Below are 10000 nucleotides of genomic sequence, written 5' to 3'. Positions count from 1 at the left end.
AACCTGGGTGACGGGCACCACAGGGCGACAGAGCCATCGCACTTGCCGGGTGGCAGAGGAAGGACCGGACTATGTACAATAGCGGCCAACGACTCCCAGAGCCGGTTGTGCGGGGCTCGAGGTCTGCTCTCAACATCACATGCTTTTGGATGTGCTCAGGCAAGGGTCAGACCACATCCTTCCTGGCAGCACCCAAAGCAACCAGGCCGCTCGCGTCTCTCGCCTTCATTTTTCGACACAAGCGCCTGAGGAGGGACGCCACCCCTCCCCTTTGCGTCAAGAGACCTCCCCACCGGCCTCTGACTGATTCTTAGAACGGACGGAAAGAGTCGGGCAAGCCTGTCAAAGCTTTGAGCGAATGTCAAAAGCTTTAGACTTCCGCGAACTCTCCGGCTTGCACTGAGACGCGAGGTCGATGTGCTAAGCACCACGGGGCCCCTTTCGCCTGCAGGTCCCGAGCCGCCAACATGTTCTTAGTATCGTGTTCTCCAATCCTGGGTGACGGGCACCGCAGGGAGGCAGAGCCATCGCACTTGCCGGGTGGCAGAGGAAGGACCGGACTATGTACAATAGCGGCCAACGACTCCCAGAGCCGGTTGTGCGGCGTCTGCTCTCAGCCTAAGAGGCTTCTGGGAGTGCTCAGGCAAGGGTCAGCCTGCACCCTTGCTGGCAGCACCCAGGGGAACCAGGACGCTTGCATCTCTCGCCTTCATTTTCGACACAAGCGCCTGAGGAGGGACGCCACCCCTCCCCTTGCGTCAAGAGACCTCCCCACCAGCCGCTGACTGATTCTTAGAACGGACGGAAAGAGTCGGGCAAGCCTGTCAAAGCTTTGAGCGAATGTCAAAAGCTTTAGACTTCCGCGAACTCTCCGGCTTGCACTGAGACGCGAGGTCGATGTGCTAAGCACCACGGGGCCCCTTTCGCCTGCAGGTCCCGAGCCGCCAACATGTTCTTAGTATCGTGTTCTCCAAACCTGGGTGACGGGCACCGCAGGGAGGCAGAGCCATCGCACTTGCCGGGTGGCAGAGGAAGGACCGGACTATGTACAATAGCGGCCAACGACTCCCAGAGCCGGTAGTGCGGCGTCTGCTCTCAGCCTAAGAGGCTTCTGGGAGTGCTCAGGCAAGGGTCAGCCTGCACCCTTGCTGGCAGCACCCAGGGGAACCAGGACGCTTGCATCTCTCGCCTTCATTTTCGACACAAACGCCTGAGGAGGGAAGCCAACCCTCCGTGTGTCAAGAGACCGTCCCCGCCCCGGCCTCCGACTGATTCTTAGAACGGACGGAAAGAGTCAGGCAAGCCTGTTAAGACTTCCGCGAACTCTCCGGCTTGCACTGAGACGCGAGGTCGATGTGCTCAGCACCACGGGGCCCCTTTCGCCTGCAGGTCCCGAGCCGCCAACATGTTCTAAGTATCGTGTTCTCCAAACCTGGGTGACGGGCACCGCAGGGAGGCAGAGCCATCGCACTTGCCGGGTGGCAGAGGACGGACCGGACTATGTACAATAGCGGCCAACGACTCCCAGAGCCGGTAGTGCGGCGCCTGCTCTCAGCCTAAGAGGCTTTTGGGAGTGCTCAGGCAAGGGTCAGCCTGCACCCTTGCTGGCAGCACCCAGGGGAACCAGGACGCTTGCATCTCTCGCCTTCATTTTCGACACAAACGCCTGAGGAGGGAAGCCAACCCTCCGTGTGTCAAGAGACCGTCCCCGCCCCGGCCTCCGACTGATTCTTAGAACGGACGGAAAGAGTCAGGCAAGCCTGTTAAGACTTCCGCGAACTCTCCGGCTTGCACTGAGACGCGAGGTCGATGTGCTCAGCACCACGGGGCCCCCTTCGCCTGCAGGTCCCGAGCCGCCAACATGTTCTAAGTATCGTGTTCCCCAAACCTGGGTGACGAGCACCGCAGGGAGGCAGAGCCATCGCACTTGCCGGGTGGCAGAGGAAGGACCGGACTATGTACAATAGCGGCCAACGACTCCCAGAGCCGGTAGTGCGGCGCCTGCTCTCAGCTTAAGAGGCTTTTGGGAGTGCTCAGGCAAGGGTCAGCCTGCACCCTTGCTGGCAGCACCCAGGGGAACCAGGACGCTTGCATCTCTCGCCTTCATTTTCGACACAAACACCTGAGGAGGGAAGCCAACCCTCCGTGTGTCAAGAGACCGTCCCCGCCCCGGCCTCCGACTGATTCTTAGAACGGACGGAAAGAGTCAGGCAAGCCTGTCAAAGAATTGAGCAGATGTCAAAATCTTTTAAGACTTCCGCGAACTCTCCGGCTTGCACTGAGACCCGAGGTCGATGTGCTCAGCACCACGGGGCCCCTTTCGCCTGCAGGTCCCGAGCCGCCAACATGTTCTAAGTATCGTGTTCCCCAAACCTGGGTGACGAGCACCGCAGGGCGGCAGAGCCATCGCACTTGCCGGGTGGCAGAGGAAGGACCGGACTATGTACAATAGCGGCCAACCACTCCCAGAGCCGGTAGTGCGGCGTGCGAGGTCTGCTCTCAGCGGAAGAGGGTTTTGGGAATGCTCAGGCAAGGGCCAGCCTGCACCCTTCCTGGCCGCTCCCACGGGAACCAGGCTACTTGCAATCCTTTCCCCCAATAGCAAGTGCCTTTTGGAGGGACGGCCGGAGTCAACGTGGGGTTTGCCCGCCCTCCAAAGTGTCAAGAGACCGCCGCACAGGCCTCTGACTGATTCTTAGAACAGGCAGCAAGAGTTGGGTAAGTCTGTCGAAAATTTGACAAAGTGTCAAAAATTAGACTTCCGAGAGCTCTTGGGCATGCACACAGGCCTGTCATTCAAGTGCTCTGCCCGCGGAACCGTTTTTCGGATGCCTTTCAAAGTGGTCCCGCGCCGCCATTTTGTTCTAAAAATCGTGTTCCCAGAAATCTCCGGGTACCCCGCCAACCTCACTGTGTCACAATGTCAAGTGGCACTGAATGGGTCTGAATTTCAAATTCGACTGCTTCGCTCTGGAACTCGAACCCGGCAAAACCGTTTGGATTTTTCCCGGTCCAGACTTCCGCGGCAGACAAAGTTAAAGTTTTCGGGCTGCAGACTCAAAACGACATCTGGCCAACCGCCGGGCTCAATTCGCCCAGTTCCTCCGGCACTTCGGAACTCATGTTCGGCATGAGTTTTTGAATCTTTCCCGATGCTTCGGCATTTTCCTCCGCTGACACTTAGAATATTTTTCACACTTGGCCGAAAATTTTTCTAAGTTTTTCTGGTTACTGATTTCTTCTTTTCGGGCATTTTTCTAAGTTTTCTTGGTTACTCATTTCTCATTTTCAAACATTTTTCTAAGTTTTTCTGGTTACTGATTTCTTCTTTTTGGGCATTTTTCTAAGTTTTCTTGGTTACTCATTTCTCATTTTCAAACATTTTTCTAAGTTTTTCTGGTTACTCATTTCTCATTTTCAAACATTTTTCTAAGTTTTTCTGGTTACTGATTTCTTCTTTTTGGGCATTTTTCTAAGTTTTCTTGGTTACTCATTTCTCATTTTCAAACATTTTTCTAAGTTTTTCTGGTTACTGATTTCTTCTTTTTGGGCATTTTTCTAAGTTTTCTTGGTTACTCATTTCTCATTTTCAAACATTTTTCTAAGTTTTCTTGGTTACTCATTTCTCATTTTCAAACATTTTTCTAAGTTTTTCTGGTTACTGATTTCTTCTTTTTGGGCATTTTTCTAAGTTTTCTTGGTTACTCATTTCTCATTTTCAAACATTTTTCTAAGTTTTTCTGGTTACTCATTTCTCATTTTCAAACATTTTTCTAAGTTTTTCTGGTTACTGATTTCTTCTTTTTGGGCATTTTTCTAAGTTTTCTTGGTTACTCATTTCTCATTTTCAAACATTTTTCTAAGTTTTTCTGGTTACTCATTTCTCATTTTCAAACATTTTTCTAAGTTTTTCTGGTTACTCATTTCTGCTTTTCCAACGTTTTACTAAGTTTTGCTGGTTACTGAGTTCACACTTTTAAACATTTTCGGGCATTTTTCTACGTTTTTCATGTTACTCATTTAGCACTTTCAGGCACTTTCCTATGCTTTCCTGCTTACTGATTTCACACTTTTAAGCATCTTCGGGCATGTTCCCTAAGTTTTGCAGTTCATTCGTTTGGGACAGTCAGGCAGCTTTCCTAAGCTTTCCTGGTAACCGAATTCACATTGTTGAGAACTTTGGAACCCTTCCCTAAGCTGTGCTGGTTACTCACTTTACCTCTTCAGACACTTGCCCCCGTTGTGACAGAGACCACTTCCCGACTCGGGAAATGCACCAAATTCGGCCTGAACTCAGAGGGCAGTCCCCCCTCGAAGGCGTGGAAGTCGGCAGAATCGCCGGGTCAAATCCGGCTGAGCTACCCGGCTTGGAAGCCTCAAAGTCGGTATGAGCTGTCAGGTTCACTCCCATCCCCGTTTGGACCACTTCCCGACTCGGGAAATTCACCAAATTCGGCCTGAACTCAGAGGACAGTCCCCCCTCGAAGGCGTGTAAGTCGGCAGAACCGCCGGATCAAATCCGGCTGAGCTACCCGGCCCCGAAGCCTCAAAGTCGGTAAGAGCTGTCAGGTTCACTCCCATCCCCGTTTGGACCACTTCCCGACTCGGGAAATTCACCAAATTCGGCCTGAACTTATACAACAGTCCCCCCTCGAAGGCGTGACAGTCGGCAGAACCGCCGGATCAAATCCGGTTGAGCTACCCGGCTTGGAAGCCCCAAAGTCGGTAAGAGCTGTCAGGTTCACTCCCATCCCCGTTTGGACCACTTCCCGACTCGGGAAATTCACCAAATTCGGCCTGAACTTATACAACAGTCCCCCCTCGAAGGCGTGACAGTCGCTAGAACCGCCGGATCAAATCCGGTTGAGCTACCCGGCTTGGAAGCCCCAAAGTCGGTAAGAGCTGTCAGGTTCACTCCCATCCCCGTTTGGACCACTTCCCGACTTAGGAAATTCACCAAATTCGGCCTGAACTTAGAGGAGAGTCCCCGCTCGAAGGCGTGGAAGTCGGCAGAATCGCCGGGTCAAATCCGACTGAGCTACCCGGCCCCGAAGCCTCAATGTCGGTAAGAGCTGTCAGGTTCACTCCCATCCCCGTTTGGACCACTTCCCGACTCGGGAAATTCACCAAATTCGGCCTGAACTTAGACAACAGTCCCCCCTCGAAGGCGTGGCAGTCGCTAGAACCGCCGGATCAAATCCGGTTGAGCTACCCGGCTTGGAAGCCCCAAAGTCGGTATGAGCTGTCAGGTTCACTCCCATCCCCGTTTGGACCACTTCCCGACTTAGGAAATTCACCAAATTCGGCCTGAACTCAGAGGGCAGGCCCCCCTCGAAGGCCAGGCATTCGGCAGAACCGCCGGGTCAAATCCGACTGTGCTACCCGGCCCCAAAGCCTCAAAGTTGGTATGAGCAGTTAGGTTCACTCCCATCCCCGTTTGGACCACTTCCCGACTTAGGAAATTCACCAAATTCGGCCTGAACTTAGAGGAGAGTCCCCGCTCGAAGGCGTGGAAGTCGGCAGAATCGCCGGGTCAAATCCGACTGAGCTACCCGGCCCCGAAGCCTCAATGTCGGTAAGAGCTGTCAGGTTCACTCCCATCCCCGTTTGGACCACTTCCCGACTCGGGAAATTCACCAAATTCGGCCTGAACTTAGACAACAGTCCCCCCTCGAAGCCGTGGCAGTCGCTAGAACCGCTGGATCAAATCCGGGTGAGCTACCCGGCTTGGAAGCCCCAAAGTCGGTATGAGCTGTCAGGTTCACTCCCATCCCCGTTTGGACCACTTCCCGACTTAGGAAAATCACCAAATTCGGCCTGAACTCAGAGGGCAGGCCCCCCTCGAAGGCCAGGCATTCGGCAGAACCGCCGGGTCAAATCCGACTGTGCTACCCGGCCCCAAAGCCTCAAAGTTGGTATGAGCAGTTAGGTTCACTCCCATCCCCGTTTGGACCACTTCCCGACTTAGGAAATTCACCAAATTCGGCCTGAACTTAGAGGAGAGTCCCCGCTCGAAGGCGTGGAAGTCGGCAGAATCGCCGGGTCAAATCCGACTGAGCTACCCGGCCCCGAAGCCTCAATGTCGGTAAGAGCTGTCAGGTTCACTCCCATCCCCGTTTGGACCACTTCCCGACTCGGGAAATTCACCAAATTCGGCCTGAACTTAGACAACAGTCCCCCCTCGAAGCCGTGGCAGTCGCTAGAACCGCTGGATCAAATCCGGTTGAGCTACCCGGCTTGGAAGCCCCAAAGTCGGTATGAGCTGTCAGGTTCACTCCCATCCCCGTTTGGACCACTTCCCGACTTAGGAAAATCACCAAATTCGGCCTGAACTCAGAGGGCAGGCCCCCCTCGAAGGCCAGGCATTCGGCAGAACCGCCGGGTCAAATCCGACTGTGCTACCCGGCCCCTAAGCCTCAAAGTTGGTATGAGCAGTTAGGTTCACTCCCAAACCCGTTGGGACCACTTCCCGACTTAGGAAATTCACCAAATCCGGCCTGAACTTAGACAACAGTCCCCCCTCGAAGGCGTGACAGTCGGTAGAACCGCCGGGTCAAATCCGGCTGAGCTACCCGATTTGGAAGCCTTCAACACAAAACCCATCCGGCAATGCCACTCAAAAAGGGCCCAAATTCAGAAACACCCCCTTCAATAGGTACCACGTCCTCGGAGACACTACCGGGACACGCTCCCCTCGGCGAAAATTAAGCCCCCACCACTAACTGAAGCCAACCGCAGCCCCAACTTCAACGGAGAAATCAGTAACCAATTCAAAAATGCACTTGGTTACTGATTTGTACTGCTTCAAAAATATTCTAAGTGTCGCTGGTTACTGATTTGTACTGCTCCAAAAATATTCTAAGTGTCACTGGTTACTGATTTGTACTGACTCAAAAATATTCTAAGTGTCGCTGGTTACTGATTTGTACTGACTGAAAAATATTCTAAGTGTCGCTGGTTACTGATTTGTACTGACTCAAAAATATTCTAAGTGTCAGTGGTTACTGATTTGTACTGCTCCAAAAATATTCTAAGTGTCGCTGGTTACTGATTTGTAATGCTCCAAAAATATTCTAAGTGTCGCTGGTTACTGATTTGTACTGCTTCAAAAATATTCTAAGTGTCAGCGGTTACTGATTTGTACTGCTTCAAAAATATTCTAAGTGTCGCTGGTTACTGATTTGTACTGCTTCAAAAATATTCTAAGTGTCAGTGGTTACTGATTTGTACTGCGTCAAAAATATTCTAAGTGTCGCTGGTTACTGATTTGTACTGCTCCAAAAATATTCTAAGTGTCGCTGGTTACTGATTTGTACTGCTTCAAAAATATTCTAAGTGTCGCTGGTTACTGATTTGTACTGCTTCAAAAATATTCTAAGTGTCAGTGGTTACTGATTTGTACTGCTTCAAAAATATTCTAAGTGTCGCTGGTTACTGATTTGTACTGCTTCAAAAATATTCTAAGTGTCAGTGGTTACTGATTTGTACTGCTTCAAAAATATTCTAAGTGTCGCTGGTTACTGATTTGTACTGCTTCAAAAATATTCTAAGTGTCAGTGGTTACTGATTTGTACTGCTCCAAAAATATTCTAAGTGTCGCTGGTTACTGATTTGTACTGCTTCAAAAATATTCTAAGTGTCAGTGGTTACTGATTTGTACTGCTCCAAAAATATTCTAAGTGTCGCTGGTTACTGATTTGTACTGCTTCAAAAATATTCTAAGTGTCAGCGGTTACTGATTTGTACTGCTTCAAAAATATTCTAAGTGTCAGTGGTTACTGATTTGTACTGCTTCAAAAATATTCTAAGTGTCGCTGGTTACTGATTTGTACTGCTTCAAAAATATTCTAAGTGTCAGTGGTTACTGATTTGTACTGCTCCAAAAATATTCTAAGTGTCGCTGGTTACTGATTTGTACTGCTTCAAAAATATTCTAAGTGTCAGTGGTTACTGATTTGTACTGCTTCAAAAATATTCTAAGTGTCGCTGGTTACTGATTTGTACTGCTTCAAAAATATTCTAAGTGTCAGTGGTTACTGATTTGTACTGCTTCAAAAATATTCTAAGTGTCGCTGGTTACTGATTTGTACTGCTCCAAAAATATTCTAAGTGTCGCTGGTTACTGATTTGTACTGCTTCAAAAATATTCTAAGTGTCGCTGGTTACTGATTTGTACTGCTCCAAAAATATTCTAAGTGTCGCTGGTTACTGATTTGTACTGCTTCAAAAATATTCTAAGTGTCGCTGGTTACTGATTTGTACTGCTTCAAAAATATTCTAAGTGTCAGTGGTTACTGATTTGTACTGCTTCAAAAATATTCTAAGTGTCGCTGGTTACTGATTTGTACTGACTCAAAAATATTCTAAGTGGGGCTGGTTACTGATTTGTACTGCTCCAAAAATATTCTAAGTGTCGCTGGTTACTGATTTGTACTGCTTCAAAAATATTCTAAGTGTCAGCGGTTACTGATTTGTACTGCTTCAAAAATATTCTAAGTGTCAGTGGTTACTGATTTGTACTGCTTCAAAAATATTCTTAGTGTCGCCGGTTACTGATTTGTACTGCTTCAAAAATATTCTAAGTGTCAGTGGTTACTGATTTGTACTGCTTCAAAAATATTCTAAGTGTCGCCGGTTACTGATTTGTACTGCTTCAAAAATATTCTAAGTGTCAGTGGTTACTGATTTGTACTGCTCCAAAAATATTCTAAGTGTCGCTGGTTACTGATTTGTACTGCTTCAAAAATATTCTAAGTGTCAGCGGTTACTGATTTGTACTGCTTCAAAAATATTCTAAGTGTCAGTGGTTACTGATTTGTACTGCTTCAAAAATATTCTAAGTGTCGCTGGTTACTGATTTGTACTGCTTCAAAAATATTCTAAGTGTCAGTGGTTACTGATTTGTACTGCTTCAAAAATATTCTAAGTGTCGCTGGTTACTGATTTGTACTGCTCCAAAAATATTCTAAGTGTCGCTGGTTACTGATTTGTACTGCTTCAAAAATATTCTAAGTGTCGCTGGTTACTGATTTGTACTGCTTCAAAAATATTCTAAGTGTCAGTGGTTACTGATTTGTACTGCTTCAAAAATATTCTAAGTGTCGCTGGTTACTGATTTGTACTGATTCAAAAATATTCTAAGTGTCAGTGGTTACTGATTTGTACTGCTTCAACAATATTCTAAGTGTCGCTGGTTACTGATTTGTACTGCTTCAAAAATATTCTAAGTGTCAGTGGTTACTGATTTGTACTGCTTCAAAAATATTCTAAGTGTCGCTGGTTACTGATTTGTACTGCTCCAAAAATATTCTAAGTGTCGCTGGTTACTGATTTGTACTGCTTCAAAAATATTCTAAGTGTCGCTGGTTACTGATTTGTACTGCTCCAAAAATATTCTAAGTGTCGCTGGTTACTGATTTGTACTGCTTCAAAAATATTCTAAGTGTCGCTGGTTACTGATTTGTACTGCTTCAAAAATATTCTAAGTGTCAGTGGTTACTGATTTGTACTGCTTCAAAAATATTCTAAGTGTCGCTGGTTACTGATTTGTACTGACTCAAAAATATTCTAAGTGGGGCTGGTTACTGATTTGTACTGCTCCAAAAATATTCTAAGTGTCGCTGGTTACTGATTTGTACTGCTTCAAAAATATTCTAAGTGTCAGCGGTTACTGATTTGTACTGCTTCAAAAATATTCTAAGTGTCAGTGGTTACTGATTTGTACTGCTTCAAAAATATTCTAAGTGTCGCTGGTTACTGATTTGTACTGATTCAAAAATATTCTAAGTGTCAGTGGTTACTGATTTGTACTGCTTCAACAATATTCTAAGTGTCGCTGGTTACTGATTTGTACTGCTTCAAAAATATTCTAAGTGTCAGTGGTTACTGATTTGTACTGCTTCAAAAATATTCTAAGTGTCGCTGGTTACTGATTTGTACTGCTCCAAAAATATTCTAAGTGTCGCTGGTTACTGATTTGTACTGCTTCAAAAATATTCTA

The sequence above is a fragment of the Hemiscyllium ocellatum genome, unplaced genomic scaffold (assembly GCF_020745735.1).
Source record: "Hemiscyllium ocellatum isolate sHemOce1 unplaced genomic scaffold, sHemOce1.pat.X.cur. scaffold_801_pat_ctg1, whole genome shotgun sequence".
Lineage (NCBI taxonomy): Eukaryota > Metazoa > Chordata > Chondrichthyes > Orectolobiformes > Hemiscylliidae > Hemiscyllium > Hemiscyllium ocellatum.
The sequence above is the reverse complement of the archived record's forward strand: the minus strand, read 5'-3'. Positions refer to the sequence as shown.